We start from the raw sequence: 17,059 nt of genomic DNA on the forward strand, positions 1-17,059 counted from the left end.
ACAAGTCACCAATTCTACATTTATCACCCACTCCAGAGAAATAATACTGACCAAATACTGATAGTGGGGCAGGGAACTTAGATTAGTGGCACCTCTATAGCTCAGCAATTAAAAACAAACGATGGAGTGGGGCTTTAAGTACCAAAATAAGTCTATCCACATAATCATGTCATCAAGCCCAGAATGGGGACATTTGGTGAGCACAAGATGAAGGACAAGAGACAGATAAATGGCATCTGATAAGAATCAAGGCTCGGTTCAATGTGAGGCAAACAGCAGCCATGAAAACTGAGGCAAGAGGTCAAGTATCTCCTGAGCAGAGTCATTCGGCGCCCGGCTTTGAGTAGATAATTTTTAAACGATTAACCTTGGACATATGGACCAAAGCCAAATTTGTCAGACCAAACTGTTTAGAGAAGAAATTTCCTTCTTACAAAAGGATGGAGCTGAGAATGTGGACTTTAAAGTAACATTTCAAGGAGGAAGAGAAACGCTGTGTGCAAGTCTGGGGGGTGTACCTTTAAAAACACCAAAGACCAGAGAATCTCTGTGCTACGCACCACCTCGTACAAACATTCAAGATTTTTATAGAATGGATCTAAATGGGCAGATTTCTCTGATGTAAAAATGAGTGTTTGCTGCCATCTCTGAGCTCAGCAGCTCATGCAGTTTATCTCAGTGTTTGGGGTCCACTTTTCTGAAAGCGGAAACCCCCTTAAGCGTTTTCTCCTCATAAATGGGTGAAATTGCAGAGAGCTTCTAAAACAAGCAACCTTTTGCAATTTACTGCTCATCAAAAACGCTCTCCATTCTCAAGATCAAAAGGGATTTAAAAATTCTACCGTGTAGCACCTATTGCCTAGGTTATTCCTGCAGTCTACCGCGGGGCTAGTTTCCTAAGAGCATGCGTTTTCAAGTTCTTTGCTTAGAGCTAGCAGCCCGTAATGCACATTTTGGGCCGGCAGCACGACAATGTCGCTGGTCCGAACTAACATTCATCTTCAAGTAGGAAGTTGTTAGGCAGAGGAGCAGTGTACTCCTCTCAAGATCAATCATAAGAACAACCCTTTAGAATCCATGGATATATTTGACATGGAAAAAAATTTATATTTATATAGGTTACTTTATGTTCAGTTGATAAATTTGCATTATATTTCAGTATGCAATCCTCATCCCTTCATTTTTAGACCCCTTGTTATGAAATTTGCAGCCAGATCCAAGTTGCAGGTTCGTTAGCTTATATATCAGCACAGCTTCTATACTGCACGCACTTCCTTTTCACGTGCCTTCTCCTTTTAGGATATGTGCCCACGTAGCAGATTTGATGCAGAGCGTTTTTGCCTCGCTCTGGCAGAAAAAAAAAAAAACGCATGCACATTTACATGCGTTTTCCGCCAGAGAAGCATTTTTTCAGCATTTTTACATGCGTTTTTTCAAGCACTTTTCCAAGCGATTTTGAGCATCACTTGGAAAAGTGCTTGACAAGTTGATCACACAATATAAATCCATGCAACCGGCATGGATTTATATTGCGTGACCAACTTGGATGCTTTAAATACTGCATCTATAGTATAAAAAAAAAAAAAAAACACCTGTATACTCACCTCTCCAGTCTCCTCCCGGCAGCAGGATCGGCGGTGATGTCATTTAGTCAGCTGTCACGTGACCATCAGCTGATTAAATGACATCACCACAGGTCCTGCAAGTACACCGCGGGACGCCGTGGAGAGAGGACGCTGCCGCAAGGAGACTGGAGAGGTGAGTATACAGGTTTTTTTTATTTTTAACTTTATTTCTTTTTTTTTCACCGTGTGGTAGCCGGGATGAAGGAGTTGTAGTCTCCTCTTCATCAGGGGTACAACACGCACCGCGATTACACTGCAAGTTTGTGGCCATTGAATTTAATTGAAACGCAGAAAATCCACATATACCTGCAGGTTTGCTGCGTTTCAATGTTCCTCAATGGCCGTGAATTTGCAGCGTAATCGTGGTAGAAATGGTCATGCTGCGTTTTGCAACGCAATGCGAATTCGGTGCGCTAATTAGTGCATCATGTGCACAGCACATCCGAATTCACATTGCTTTGCATGGCAGACGGTTTTACAAGCTTTTTTTTGCGGCCGTAAAAACGCTACGTGGGCACATTGCCTTAATATAGCAAGTTTTCTCTACCCTTCCTAAGACTGTAGTTGGCGGTCCACGCTGCAGATCTGTGTACAACACCCCCCCTTCCTCCTGCCATCTCTAACACACAGAGGAGATGTGGAATGCAGAGCGCAGGAGCTCTGAAACATTTTTTTATCTTTTTGCAGTGCACTGAGCTAGATAAATGACAGATCCAACAAATAAGCAAAAATCTTGATTTTCAGAAGAGAGTCTAGACAATTTTTAAGTATGGGGCACATTTATAAGAGCTCAGCACAGGAACTTTTTTTTTTTTTTAAACACATCCAATTGTCTAACTTATTATTCAAAGATCCATTGATTAAAATTAACTTTGTTCTTGGGAAAAACCCAATAAGTAGGTTGAGTGACTACAGTTTGTCGTTTAAAGGCTCATTCACACGTTAGTTTTTCACACACACACGGATGATCAGTTTTCTTCACGGATAGCACTCATACCTATAGTCTATGGAGCTGCTCACAAGTCTTTTTTGCAGAGCTAGTAGTCTGCTCTGAATTGTGCAGACTTGTCCGATATTGATTGGATCAAAATCAGCAATGCAAGTCTATGTCTATAGCTCGTGGGAGAAAAAAAAAGTTCTGGGAATTGCTTCCTGTTCTAACACAATGATTCATGCCATGCTGCATAAGTGTGGCTTTAAAAACAATGCCGGCCCTTACAGTCAGCATGGGCCATTTACAAAAGGTATTTTTAGCACACAATGAACATTTCATCTGATCCCCATTGAAAAGGGTAAGACTACGTTATGTACTAATAAAATAATCATGCCACCGTGACCTAGCAGCAGACGAGCAGTTCTGTACACACTTTACAGCAGTGCTGGAAACACGGTACATACTGTGATTGCCAGCAGGCACATACCCAATATCCAGCTCTCTGCACAGATACTAGATGCATAAAAATGCCATTCTGTCCCTTACCCAACGTGTCTCTGGCCAATTAATTGGATAACATTGCACATTATTTTTGTGCTTTAATGGAAGTAAAACTTTTTCTACACCTACATTTCTTAATGCAATTGTTTTGGTCTGTTGGCTATAATAACCAGCTTTCATCACTATGTTCAGCATTTTACCGGAAAAAATATCTATCTACCATGCTGGACAATTTATGATGGTACAATACAGAACAGAAGCGTACAGAGCCCAAGTGCAGTGGGGTTTTTCCATGCATTCACAAAAGCAAAACAGAAAAAAATATATAAAAAAAAATTGTGTATGCAAGTTTTTTTTGTTTTTTTTACACCCTAGCTAAACACAGACGAATGTGTATTACCACATTGATTCCAGTCACTGGCAGGAATATTAATTCGGTCTTCTTTAAGAGGTTTAAAGTCACCTGTCAAGTCAAGAGTGGCCAGTTTGTTTAATTTTTTGCCCATTGCTCTCATTAGTATTCTGGGTGTTTTTTTGGTACAAATTTGTTATAAAAAGGTTCCAGAATTATGGGCCTTTCTAATTACTTTTTTTTATGGACGGGGCGATGCTCCTAGGGTAATACAGAGCAAATAATCACTAAATAAAAAAGGTCCTCATCTCTGCAGCCATATGGTGGATTTGGAGAAAAAAAAACCTGAATACTCAGGGGAGCAGCAGGAATGAAACTAAGGCAAAAACTGCCCTCTTAACCTGGTGACAAGGTCCTCCAAGTTGTTTCAATACTTTCCACATAAATTTAGGTTTTCAGACATCACCAAATTACACAGAAAGACTGACCGGTTCTAAAAATGACTTTACTATGTCCAAACCTGATTCTTCTAACTGAACCTGTACATTGTAATCTGTTGTTGTACTACAACCATCAGCAAGCCTACGCAGGCAAGGAGCCCATGGATCGTTTGCCAGGAGACCAGTACGCCACCTCTAAGTATAGGGATTCCAGTAGATGTTCTCCTCCTACTGAAGAACTATATGTGAAGAGAAGAGCAGGTCAGAAACTGGAGAGACACGTGGGCAGCCACAGAGATAGGAGCTGCCAGTGTCTCTCCAGTTGGGATGATCACAGCCAAAACTTTGTAACAAAAGCAAAAAGTTACTAAACAAGGTTACACAGTGAAGTCCTCCTCATTGTATCCCTGAACATCCAGACCACATCCCCCCTGCTCCAGAGGAAAAGTAAAGCGATAAAAAAAAAGGAGTCGGAAACCTGAATCCCAAAGAGCTGTACATAAGGACGAGAGAAGGTGTACTCACACTGCCTCCTATGTGACGTCCCAGCCAGAAAGTGAGCAGACTCTGCAAGTAAGAGACTTATAAGGAATGGAGGGCCGCCCACAAGTGAATGACTTCAGGGAAAATCTTTAAAGAAACACTACCCCAACTAAGTGAAAGGCCAATAACGGGAAAAGTGCAGGAAGTGACTCACTGATAAAATGGAGCTCTACTTCATCAGTGACGTCAGCCGCACAGAAGAACAAGGATGACCGGTTACAACATCTGTATGAGCGTTCTGAGAAGCTGTCTGTCTGAGGAAGGTCTACATAGCCCCATTACAGCATCACAAGACACATGTCCATCACCGCTTCCTTCCACAGTATTAGGCACTGCTAACAATACATGAAAGGTAATGAGGCAACATCATGGGATGTAACCTCACACGCCAGAGCCTTTCATGTACAATAATGCTGAGGCACAGGGGACAACCAAGAGAAATATTATTCATCAAGAAACAAGTTAATGTATTGGAGAAAAAAAGAAAACAAAAAAGTTCTATGCTTTGTTGCAATAATATGAGATGGCCGATTCCGACTGATCAGTTTTAAACCTATAAACAGTAATCCGTCCGATTAGGATTCCTCGTCTTGTGTCGGCTGCACGACACGAGTACCTGATCAGCCAGTCAGGCACCTTGGCGTGGGTCAACACCTTTAAATAAATCCTTACTTGGCATTTTAGTCTGCCTGTTGGTCAGTTTGTCCGATTGTATGTGTGAGCATACTGACAATCAGCCGCATTCTGGTCGTAATTTTTAATATTAGTTAACATAACATTTCATAAGGGAGCAGAAGGATGTGACCGGATTATAGCAATGGTCCCCAACCTTTCTTACCTTAAGAGCCACTTTCAGTTCAGAGATCATAGCAAGTCACATCCAGCAACACCCCACCCACCCCCAATCCACACACAGTAGTGACACCCAGTGCCCACCCCACATTACCAGTATGACAGTCAAAGCATCCCCACAGAAATCACGCCAGGACCGTGTGTCTCCCTCTCTTATAGGCTGTATACTTACGTCCAATGGTTCCCAGTTTGCCCAGCTTCATGCTCCACGCTAACTGGCAACATCATCCTAAATCCCCCCCCCAAAACTAAGTATATGCATATCCAGATCTATTCTGTCAGGGGCCACTCAGAAAAGCCACCACTACCTGCTAGACCTGGTGCTGATGCACCAAGCAGGTAGTCATCCTTGAGCCACAGGTTGGGGACCCCTGGACTATGGTCTTGAGAGACACGAAGCCTGCAGTACTGTGAACACTTGTACAGTCATCTGTGTGTACAAGCCGCTTCACAGCAGATATCACTAACAATCAAGATGCATTCACCGCAGCCCACCCAGTACACACTTATAGGGTCGGATCCATATGGGTCATATGCAATGTTGCTAATTCCGCAGCAAATTCATGCAATAAAAACAATATGAAGCTTGTGGGGGGGGGAGTAAAGGGTTGTCCAGTTGGACATAGCGGGAGATTGACTGAGGCACAAGCAAATCTACATTGAGTACCTATTACTTGAACATAAGTTATAGGATCCTGCAGGACAGGCAAAAGGAAGGATGGACACTATAATGACATCACATAAGCATAGGATAAGGTCATGGATAGAAAGAAAGGAAAGAAACAAAATTCAGACTAGGAGTGTTCGGTAAAAAAAAAAAAAAAAATGTAAGGAAGGATAGGAAATGATACCTTTTATTATCAGATATGGAAAGTGGACACGCAGGCTAACATGTTTAAGTTAAAATATAAAGGGTAAGCAAATTTCAAATTAATGGCTTCAATAGAGAAATTTGCAAAGGACACATTTGCCATCATAGAGAGAAAAGAAATGTAAAACAATCCTCAAATTATAGGAAAATATTCAGCTAAGTACAAGTAAAAAAACACAAATGTACAGCCAGGGATGTGGAGTCGGAGTCCGTATAAAATATATATAAATTGGGTATAGTACAATGCAGGATGTTCAGTAAATATTTTCATAAGAATTTGGGAAAGTTATGAAATGTCTGTCCTCTTCCTGATCTAAAGATTCAGGCCTTTAGTTGAGATGAATCTGTGCTGCACTTTATGTCCACGCTCAGTAGTGACCAGTGCTGGGGAGTCAGGGAAATTGAGGGGTCTGAGTCTGTGGTTTGGCTTACTGACTCCACAGCCCTGCATACAGCAATGGTGGTCAAACTGACATAGAAGGTAGGTGTAGGCATTTATACACGAACGCCTCCTATAAATGGCCATAATTACAGTCTGACATTTTAATAGGATGTTCTTTTGGAGAAAAAAAAAAAAGGAAGGTTTTGAGACATTGGTGTAGATATAGTAATATAAAATATGAAAGTCAGACTCCACAACCTGTCACATGATTTCTTGCAATGTGCTGTAACAGCGACAGAACTACTAAAAATTAAATGCTGCAAAAAAAAAAAAAAAAATCCTGATGCGAACTATAATATAACGATTACAACTTGTTCCGTTCTGTGCAGTTTAGTCACAGACTACTGGGACGGACAAGATGTTCTAAGCTAATCAACCACGTAGTTGTGAGATGAACCATAGCAGTATGCTGCCTGTGTAGGCTGGCAATACTCTTGGGTGGTCTTTAAATGCATAGTCGGTAGAACGGTCTGTCAGCAACTAACTCATATCTGCGGTTATGAGAAACGCTTTAAGCGTCATGCAGGTTATGGCGGTAGTTTTAGAATACCTTATGCCAATTAGTGATCCTAAAATGACATTTGAGATTAATTGTAGAGGGCATGAATGGCTTATTTGTCTGTTAAGGGTGGAATATGTCTCTGATCACGAATGTATACCAAAGTAATCAACTTTTCCATAAAGCACTACCCATGCGCTGCTGCGCGGCTCACAATAGGCATAATGAGGCATGACTATATCCAGTGGCTACAATGTGACTTCCAAAATTTTTACAAGACTATCCTTAAGCCCCAAACAGTGTCAATTAAGATGGCAAATATCCATTTTATTTTATATACAGTGATTCTTTAAATTTTGTGAACCCTTCAAATTTTTCCCTATTTCTGTATAAATGTGAGCTAAAAGTAGAATCAGAATTTTACAAGAATGAAATACAGATAAAAAGAAAAAAAGTCAAAAATTAGATTTTTGTCTTTTTAGTGAGGAAAATGATCAAATCACAGATATGTGAGTAATAAAAGTATGTGATCCTTTAGGATTAGCAGAAAATTTGAAGGTGAAATTGGAGTCAATGGGATGACAAAGTGAGAGGGCAACTTGTTTTTTTTATTTAAAAAACAAGGATCTATCAAAATCTGGATTGAAGTATATCATGACATGAACAAGGGAGATTTCGGAAAACCTCAAAAGAAAACTGGTTTATTCTAAAGTGACAAAACCGGCTCCAAATAGTTTGAATTCCAGCAAATTAACATATACAAATTGCCTCTTCAGAGAAAAAGAGGACTTGAACTCTATAGCGCCACCTACTGGAAGCAGCAATCCTACAAGTCACAATCAACCCTTTAACGAGTCGTGCAATATGACAGATTGTGCATGGGTGATTAACCAAAGATCACTACAAAAGCAAGGCATAGAATAGTCCACAAAGGAACCCACGGTAACCTCTAAGCAACTAAAGGTCTCTTACAAATGATATTGACTATCACTTAGAGAAGAATGTGGGTCACGAAGTCCAGAATGTTGAGGAACTCTGTTCTCCGAGGATGTGTTACCAATCTTCATTAGAAGTTTAAAAGTCTTAATTTTTAACTTTGCCTTATTAATCATCCTTCTACTCAATTTCACTGTGTGATTGCACTAGGGTAGGCAGTTTCACAATAAGTGAATTAAAAGTAAAATATAAATATTTATACATTAAAAAATCTAGATATTTATTGGCCAGGACACCTAAGCATTTAAGGAATGGAAAAACTCTAGGCTGTTACTTTCTTGAAAGGTAAATACTTTTTCCAAACTTAACATGTGCGTTGTCAAAGCTCATTATTGTATTGTATCATAGCCTCTGTTCAAAGTATGCATTGGGAGCGATGTGAACAAAGCCATAAGATAATTGGCTTTAAACAGTTTTATTTAGAAACATAAGATCATAAAGAAACAATTTCTTGAGAGTAGAAAACACATGAATGTATTCCTTTATAACTATTAATACAGTCTACATATATATGCATTATAAGTGGCTATAGCACTACCTTCATGCTCATTCATTCAAAGCCAGGGAGATTAGTATGGAGTCTCTTCACAGCTAGAAAGTCTTTGGAGAAACAAAACATCTGATGAGAAGAATTTCCTCTAGCCACATTCATTGAGCCATCAGCATAGCCAAACTTTATTGCTCAACTTGGGCTAACTTATCAATGAGGCCGAGGTGCAGGCTTTCCAAACCATCTTTTTGAGACGGCTTGTAGTACCCGAGCCAGGTCATTGTGGTTGTAATTATTTAGTACCCATAGCTTACAGTAAACGTTTTCTTCCAGAAACTGCTTTCGGATATTTGCTTGGATGCTGTCTAGTCCACAGTTAACCGCCTATTGGCTTATGTTGTGGCAGAAATAGTTTCCTAACTTTTGGCACTTTTTTTGGTGCAGTATTGCACCCCCTTTTCAAAGTAAACCAGACCCTTTGCTCAAGAAACCTTCTTGATAGACCAGCAATTCTTAACAAGTGCCAACTATCCATCATTTGGTGTGCCCGGTTATTATTTTGACGACCGAGTCAACAGAGCAAAGAAATAAAATTAGAGAAGTCCTTGATTATGAAAAGTTTTTTGTGTCAAGATGAACAGGAAGTGTCACATTACAAAACCACTGGAAAATAAAAGAACGGATGTGATTTTGTCCATGATCTGTGAAATAGATGCATCACTTATACAATTACAAGAGCATGCTGAGAACATTTATGGGCTGCCGAGGGATCCAATAGATGGAGTAATTACCACCAAGTAAAAGATGTGTAATGCCCAATCACTATATGCCACATGCCTTTACAAAGTCACATTGTGCCCCTTGGCAATTAAACTAAAGGATGGTAACCCAACTAAGTTACATGCTTCACAAAAATAGCTTAAAAATAGTAGAAAAAGGTAAGGATGAGACAGTGCCGGACCCCTCTGCCTACCCCCAAGGATTGCCAAACTCTTGAGGCAGCATTTTAGCTGCGGAGATGCAGAGCACCATGTATTTGTCATAGTTGGTCATTTCACAATCAGTTTTATGTGTCAAAGGGCAGTGGGAGAAAAAGGAGGTAATTGGTCATAGCTTACCAGATCAACACATCACAAACTAGAATAACCTTTCGTATTGGCCTCAGTGGCATGAAGAAATGGATTAATATGCTCATGCTATTAAATGTGTAAAACTAATAGGCATAATAAATTGTGATACAAAAGACCCCATGCGGCTGATCTTGACCTTAGATAACATGCCTAGAGGGAAGGATGGCATTACAGTTTTGCGAAGATAGTTATTGCAATCTCAATACTAGTGAATTATATACAGGGTGTTTACATAGGTTTAATTCTATTAAGAAAAAGCTACATCCTAACATTGATCCAAGTCAGTCAGTGGGAGGACAGTCACTTAGACAGCCTAAGCACAGTGCACCCCTGATGAAGCTTCATTTGCTAGCAGTGATACGCGTGTGAAATCCAACCTGCAGGAACCAGAGTCATAACTCTTTGGCATGTTTTGTCACACTTGCTTTCTCGGCTTATTTATTTTGGTCTTCCCCGCTGATCATACATTTAATTTTACTTTGCATAATGCACTTCATATATGTTTGGTATATTGTATTGCCTGGGATGGGGGCAGACTTGTACCATTTGCAATCATGGTACCTATAAAGTCTTGGTGGTATGAGGTGCACTCCATTTGAATACTTGATGCTAACTTTTTTTTTTTTTTTTTTAATTTTTAAGAAAAAAAAAAAAAAAAAAGTGTGGTGACCCATTGTCCCTTTTATCATATGGCACCTCCCAGCACCTGCCGTCTCCCTCTCACCAAAGTCCTGGTACAGGATGTCGGTATTGGGTTGGTCCTCGGTTCTGGTACCAGTTTCATGCACCAAGTTTTGTTCTGGCCAAGTATCTGCACTAGAGTTGAGCAAAAAGATTCAGAGGACCCTGGTCCAACAACCATGTTGATTTTTTAGGGCCACCAAACCACAGCACTGCATACTTCTTACCTGTGGCATCCCAGGCACCTCTTCTGATTAGTAGGCCTTTGTGACATCATACTGCAACACAATGACGTTGTGGGGCCCCACTAATCAATAGAGGTGCCGAGGATGCCAAAGAGCTGGAGGTTGGAGAGCTCTGCACAGTAGTCAAAAAGTACAGATGGGTCTGTTTTTCCAGGGTCCTGCAAATCTTTTTGCTCAACTCTAATCTAAATGCGTATTATGTTGGCCATGCACAACAACGAGAAAGACCCCACATATGGATGTACACAAATACATATCAATTTACAAATGTTTATTGAGAAACGCCTATAACATTTTTAAACATCTAAAACCAGGCATCAGCCATATACATTCCCCAGGTAGTAATATACCTGTTGCAGAAACCGTAAAATACATGGACCTACACAAACAGGTTGCTAGAATATACGGCAGCCCAGATATGGGCCAATCAAAACAATAATGTAGAGAATATAACAACCTGGATGCTGTCCTTTTATTGATGCTGCATAATCCTATCTACAAGGACCAGAAGGAAGGAAAATATATCTATATCTCCCCCATATATAGTATAGTGCTCTTTTGCTGTAAAAGTCCAGACCAATTGCCAAAAGAAGTGCACCGTTTCCGTTGCAAAGTGTCCCTATTGCCAGTTCCCTAAAGTATAATATATGTGGAGATGCCAGGGCACAATATGACCACACACTGAGCTCAATAGGAAGAAAAATAACGCAGGAGAGACAGGGTCTCAAGATAGAGAGGCAGAGGCTCAGAGTCTGAACTCCTACAAAAGGGAAGACCGGTATACCAGCTGGCACTTATGCCAAAACCCTGGGAGGATGGTGTGGTAAATAAGGGGAGGGCAAGGAAGACCACACGTATATCGCTGTGACATGCACAGCTTCGTCAGGGGAATATGGTCTATGAATGACTCCTCAAACTTATATACCAACATATAAAAGGACTAAGAACCTACCGGTGGTGGGCCACGTGGTAAAGATATGTTGAGCCAGAAGGGGACATGAAGCACGCCCAAGAGGCGGAGATCATCTGCTGACAATGAAAAACCTGGATCCACGCCATGCACAATGCAGAGACAGGCAGTGGATCGCCGACATGTGGATATCACCTGTGTTGAGGAGGAAGGGGTGGGGGTCACATATCATCCCCAAACACGGCTCTTGCGCCGATAGAGAGGAGAAGCGGCAAACCACTCCCTATAACCAGCGTCAGAGGCCCAAGCATGCGCAGATGTCATAGATGATATCCGGCCGGTATACCATCCAGACACCGCGCATGTGTAAACGAGGAGGGGGGGGGGGGGGGGGGGGAGACACAAACCACTAGCCGCATCGGACCGAAATAAACGTTTTACAGCATGTGGCATAGCGCTGATATGTATGACACAAGTACTTATACATATGATGAGGATATTAAGAAGTAGTATTGTGGACATCAGAAGTTGTCATACAGGGCACAACATGAGGAAACAGAAGTGAGATTTACGCAATTTTAATAGAATCCCCCGATAACATCAGCCATTGGATAATGCCGAGCGACGCTGGTTATAGGCACAATTTCCAAATAAAAAAAAAAGAATAAAAGTTCTAGGCGACGCATTCTAAGGTACCAAAGAGGACAAGAGGTTTATTGCTTACTACTAGAAAAGAAGTGTTGAGTATAAGGGGTCAGAGGATGGAAAAAGAGCCCATATTAAGCAACCCACAATAAATGTGAGGAATGTGTTATAGTCTAAGAAGTTATTCAATAGCTAATGACATATTATAACCTTGAGAACCCGGATACAAAAACGTAAGGGCTGAGGTTTAAAGAAATCATCAATCATATACGCATAATAGTACACCCGAAATCCATCCTGATGACACTGGCTATTGTGTTGTGTCCAGCGACGTTATTATAGACACCGTTACCCAGGTAAGAAGGGACAATTATCACAAGCATCAATTATGTGTGTACAACAGTTGACCCAAAGTTCCTTCTAAATGTCTTGGCTATTATAGAGTGTCAAACAACGCTATTGTGGATACTATTACTCAGATAAGGAGAAATGATTGTCACAAACACGTTGTGATGTTGCACCCCTAGGTACTAGTAACCAACTATGTATACCATGCACAATATCCCTTTTGGAGGACAATCCATATTAAACCAAGAGAATTGGTGATCAAGAAGCATAGTTTAAGAGAATGTTGTTAAGTCTCAAGTGGAGCATTGTATTCTTGGGGAGCAATATCTGGGCATAAGGGCCAATACCCTGTTAAAAGATGTCTGTCATATATATTTTATTTTATTTTTTTTATTTTTTTTTTTATACGAGTATAGACCTTGGGCCCAAGATGGGACCCCAAAAGGTAACAAGTGCCAGCAGGCAAATCTTGGTAATTGGAAGCTTAGAGAATTCATAGTATACTGCACGATTAGATGTTTTACTATTAAAAGAGAACAATATCTATAGAAACAGATGTGGCATGAATGCCAACCGGTAAGTAAACTTCAAGATAATAAACACACACTATCTATATATGTACATGACCATGATTTTACATAATCCCCAATAGATTCCACTTAGAAGATCATGATTCAAGGTGAAACAAAATCAAAGAGATGGTAACATTTCAAGGCATGTAGGGTAGTATCAAAAATCATTATAAGGGCATAGCTGTTGTATTAACCAACTAACCAAATATATGGACCCAGTATTATATATGGTCTCAAAAAGATTCAATGTGTGGAACATACAAGTAAAACCATATTTCTAGGGCTGGCCATACTTATCCTCAATTGTACATCCAGTACAAGCCTGAAACATCAATCATATGGCCGAAATAACTGGATGTCCAAGGCACGGCCAAAAGGCCATACTCCAGATGCCAAGCATAATAGTGCCTCATCCAGGTACATACTAGTGGGCCACAAAATCACAGGGCAATGGTCTTGGAAGTATATTTCTATAAATGTTTTATTAAAGAGAAAAATATCTAATAGAGTCAGTGCAGTGTACTACGAATTCTTTAATCTTCCTTTTGCCAATATTTACCTGCTGGGGTCCCATCTTGGGACCAAGGTCTATCTATCTATCTGACATCTCTTAACGGGGTATTGGCCCTTATACCCAGATATTGCTCCCCAAGAATACAATGCTCCACTTGAGACTTAACATTCTCAAACTATGCTTCTTGATCTCCAATCCTCTTGGTTTAATATGGATTGTCCTCAAAAGGGATATCGTACGTGTTTGTGACAACCATTTCTCCTTGCCTGAGTAATAGTATCCACAATAGCGTTGTTTGACACTGTAATAGCCAAGACTTTTAGAAGGAACTTTGGGTCAACCGTTGTACACACAATTGATGCTTGTGATAATTGTTCCTTCTTACCTGGGTAACAGTGTCTATAATAACGTCGCTGGACACAACACAACAGCCAGTGTCATCAGGATGGATTTCAGGTGTACTATTATGCGTATATGATTGATGCTTTTTTTTAGACCTCAGCCCTTACGTTTTGTATCCGGGTTCTCAAGGTTATAATATAGGTCATTAGATATCGAATAGCTTCTTAAACTATAACACATAATTCCTCACATTTGTTGTGGGTTATTTAATATGGGGGGGGATCTCTTTGCATTCTCTGACCCCTAAGGCTATGTGCCCACGTTGCAGAAATGAAGCAGAAAATTTCTGCATGTTACTTCCCGGAAAAAAGCTTGCGGAATTTGGCAATCGTTTTTCGCGCGTTTTAGAAGCGTTTGGGACATGCGAAATTGCCTTGCGTTTTTTATTGCATTGACAAGGCAACTCCGCATGAACATGCTGCGGATTTTTGAGCGCATCAAAAACGCTGCGGATGGGCATTGAAAGTGCAGATTCTCATTGGGGACCATGGGGGACGGATTACCAAGCGTTTACGCTGCGGAAATGAAGCAGCATATACGCTTGTAAAACGCTACGTGGGCACATACCCTTATACTCAACACTTCTTTTCTAGTAGTAAGCAATAAACATCTTGTCCTCTTAGGTACCTTAGAATGCGTCGCCTAGAACTTTTATTCTTTTTTTTTTATTTGGAAATTGTGCCTATAACCAGCATCGCTCGGCATTATCCAATGGCTGATGTTATCGGGGGATTCTATTAAAATTGCGTAAATCTCACTTCTGTTTCCTCATGTTGTGCCCTGTATGACAACTTCTGATGTCCACAATACTACTTCTTAATACCCTCATCATATGTAGAAGTACTTGTGTCATACATATCAGCGCTATGCCACATGCTGTAAAACGTTTATTTCGGTCCGATGCGGCTAGTGGTTTGTGTCCCCCCCCCTCCTCGTTTACACATGCGCGGTGTCTGGATGGTATACCGGCCGGATATCATCTATGAAATCTGCGCATGCTTGGGCCTCTGACGCTTGTTATAGGGAGTGGTTTGCCGCTTCTCCTCTCTATCGGCACAAGAGCCGTGTTTGGGGATGATATGTGACCCCCACCCCTTCCTCCTCAACACAGGTGATATTCACATGTCGGCGATCCACTGCCTGTCTCTGCATTGTGCATGGCGTGGATCCAGGTTATTCATTGTCAGCAGATGATCTCCGCCTCTTGGGCGTGCTCCATGTCCCCTTCTGGCTCAACATATCTTTACCATGTGGCCCACCACCGGTAGGTTCTTAGTCCTTTTATATGTGGGTATATAAGTTTGAGGAGTCATTCATAGACCATATTCCCCTGACGAAGCTGTGCATGTCACAGCGATACAAGTGTGGTCTTCCTTGCCCTCCCCTTATTTACCACAGCATCCTCCCAGGGTTTTGGCATAAGTGCCAGCTGGTATACCTGTCTTCCCTTTTGTAGGAGTTCAGACTCGGAGCCTCTGCCTCTCTATCTTGAGACCCTGTCTCTCCTGCGTTATTTTTCTTCCTATTGAGCTCAGTGTGTGGTCATATTGTGACCTGACATCTCCACATATATTATACTTTAGGGAACTGGCAATAGGGACACTTTGCAACGGAAACGGTGCACTTCTTTTGGCAATTGGTCTGGACTTTTACAGCAAAAGAGCACTATACTATATATGGGGGAGAAATAGATATACATATAGATATATTTTCCTTCCTTCTGGTCCTTGTAGATAGGATTATGCAGCATCAATAAAAGGACAGCATCCAGGTTGTTATATTCTCTACATTGTTTTGATTGGCCCATATCTGGGCTGCCGTATATTCTAGCAACCTGTTTGTGTAGGTCCATGTATTTTATGGTTTCTGCAACAGGTATATTACTACCTGGGGAATGTATATGGCTGATGCCTGGTTTTAGATGCATAGCGCAACATTTATAAACGTTTCTCAATAAACTTTTGTAAATAATATGTAGGTGCGTACATCCATATGTGGTGTCTTTCTCGTTGCTGTGTCAGTCTCCTCTCCACATGATGTAGCACCCTGACATACCCTAATGTATGTGCACACGATCCGGACAGGCAACGCTTTGGAAGCAGTAAACTTTTATGCTGCGTCCAAAGTGCTGCGTTATATGAACGCAGGTGAATCCGCATGTGTTCATTGTGGTGAATCCACATGGTTCAATCAATACATTGTACTGATCTAATTTCTCTTGTGGAGACTAGCAACTCCGCAAGAGAAATTGACATGGTGCGGTCTGGAAAGACAAGCCAAATATCCATGTCACGGGTGATCCGCAGGCACAGATGAACGCATAGTGGACATGGGATTTCTACAAATCCCATCCACTATGCTGTAACATCTGGACGCTGCGGGTTTGCCACTGCATAAGCACGCAGCGTCAAACCTGAAGCGGCTCCAGATCATGTGCACATACCCTTATTGAATTGTGGTGCGCCCTCCCTCCTCTTTGTCATGTTGGCCAAGCATGGAAACAGACTGGAAGCCTGCCCTTTCTTTCTGGGTTATGCCTCTGGGCACATGTCTCTGGCAAGGATGGCAGAAGAGTTGCTGAAGGCCACTCGGCAGGCAGGGTGCAGATGGCAGTCAGTGGCTGCTGAGGGAAGGACTTAGGTGACGACCGGTTGAACCGCTTTTCATGTGCCCATAAAGGAAACAGGTCCTGCAAGTTTCCAGGCTACAGCTAGGAGGAGTTTATAGAGCACAGGCTGGCACTAGTCTAGGAAATGTATGCAGGGGCACAGGGCATATTGTCTGGAGTCGGAGTAGATTTTGTTGCTATATACAGCCTGGGGATGGTATTGTATTACCTTTATCTGTTAGTAAAACAAATATATACATACAGTGTTGGATTATTCCTATAAGCACACAGATTCAGAAGACAATGCTAATTGTAGTTCGAACATAGGGTGCATGGACATATATTGGTTGGGATGGCACTGACACTGGCTGTAGCGCAGCATTCAGATGTTTTACAAAAATCTTTACACTTCTTTAAGTGAGACCTTTCAGGCACAATCAGTCAGCAATTTCATGCTCA

The 17,059-nt window shown here is 41.3% G+C and overlaps 1 protein-coding gene across 5 annotated transcripts in view; it reads right to left on the reverse strand.

Moving 5' to 3' along the window:
- Positions 1 to 17,059, reverse strand: part of ACSL4 (acyl-CoA synthetase long chain family member 4) — a 128,794-nt gene that overhangs the window by 43,134 nt on the left and 68,601 nt on the right. The window contains exon 1 of one of the 5 annotated variants that reach the window (XM_073641123.1): positions 4,378 to 4,463. The exons of 3 other annotated variants lie outside the window; for them this stretch is intronic. The gene's annotated coding sequence lies outside the window, so the exon portion shown is untranslated. Of the gene's footprint in view, positions 1 to 4,377; positions 4,464 to 17,059 lie in introns of those variants that run through there. One more of the 5 variants, XM_073641121.1, reaches the window with a different exon arrangement.

The sequence above is a fragment of the Phyllobates terribilis genome, unplaced genomic scaffold (assembly GCF_046119375.1).
Source record: "Phyllobates terribilis strain yellow unplaced genomic scaffold, ASM4611937v1 Scaffold_7__3_contigs__length_470593459, whole genome shotgun sequence".
NCBI classification, from domain to species: domain Eukaryota; kingdom Metazoa; phylum Chordata; class Amphibia; order Anura; family Dendrobatidae; genus Phyllobates; species Phyllobates terribilis.